Genomic DNA, 1,111 nt, shown 5'->3' with positions numbered 1-1,111 from the left:
CATAACCTCAACCATCATGACATTTCGTAACCCTGTCAGAGGCACTGCCGTAGCGTCGGCCGGCGCTCGCGCCACGCAAAACGTCGCGGAGCGAAACTCGTCGATTGCGCGGTCGCTGTCCAACGCCAAGCGGACGATCACCGGCGCATTCACCCGAGCCCGGCGCTCCGGAGCATGTAAACAAAAGGGGGCGCTCCCCTGGCATGTCGTGGGCGCGGTTAGCGCGTTTGTCCGCGTTTGTCGCGGCCGCGACTCTCCACTCACCTGCCGAGCGTTGGGCAGCACCAGCAGCGCCGTCAGCTGCGAGGCGTGCCGACGCTCGCGGGCGAACAGCACGCAAACGCGGGCGAGGACGGCGTTGGGGGCCATCTCACATCACACTCCTAGCAGAAGCGGCCTGGCACTACAGGACGGGGCACACGCACGGGCAGGGCAGGGACAGCCGCCGGGGCGTTGGCAGCCCTGCGCTCCTGCTCCTGCCGGGAGGGCCGCGGGGCGCTATCCGCAGCGCGCGGCCGCGGCGCCAAGATCAACCGGTGCGCGAGCGGGGTTGTCGTCGTCCCCGTGAGGCTGGCCGGCCCCCCTCAAGAACACTGCGTCGCGACACCCTCTCCGGGGGGCGGGGGCGGCAGGGGGTGCTGTGGCGCGCGGGTAGCGGGGTGGGCCGGCGAGCGGCGCGGGCGGTGCGGGGCGCGAGACACACCCTCTCCCGACGCCGGACTGCGAGCGACTGAGGGAGGCAGTGGAGTGGGGCACGGGGGCGCCGCGGCTTGCGGGGTCACAGCCGGCGCCCGCGAGGGGGCGCTAGGCGCCAGGGGCGGGGGCTGACCTGACTGCACCGAGTGTGTCAAGTGGTGTCACTAGGTAGAGTGGAACTGGAGCATTTCGAATGATTCATTTTACACTGTTGTATATTTATTATTCTCCAAGCACCTTTTGGCAAAATTCAGTATCCAGACAATAATTGTGACCCAGAGCAAACAACAAAATCTATCAACAGAATGGGGAAATCAAGTTTTGAGAACAGAAGTTTATCATACTCTAGGAACAATGACTTAGAGTGGTCATCCCCAGTAACAACAATTTCTGGAAACACACTTGTCAACAAAAA

At 63.7% G+C, this 1,111-nt stretch overlaps 1 protein-coding gene across 2 annotated transcripts in view; it reads right to left on the bottom strand.

The window, feature by feature from the left end:
• Window positions 1–893: 893 nt before the first annotated feature.
• The window catches only part of LOC113203905 (ribosome biogenesis protein BMS1 homolog), a 15,680-nt gene continuing 15,462 nt past the window's right edge, over window positions 894–1,111 (bottom strand). For both annotated transcript variants that reach the window (XM_026418840.2, XM_026418841.2), the window contains one exon: window positions 894–1,111. The gene's annotated coding sequence lies outside the window, so the exon portion shown is untranslated.

Source organism: Frankliniella occidentalis, unplaced genomic scaffold (assembly GCF_000697945.3).
Source record: "Frankliniella occidentalis isolate FOCC.00 unplaced genomic scaffold, Focc_3.1 Scaffold69, whole genome shotgun sequence".
NCBI classification, from domain to species: Eukaryota; Metazoa; Arthropoda; class Insecta; order Thysanoptera; family Thripidae; genus Frankliniella; species Frankliniella occidentalis.
This window is presented reverse-complemented; position numbering and strand designations above follow the sequence as displayed.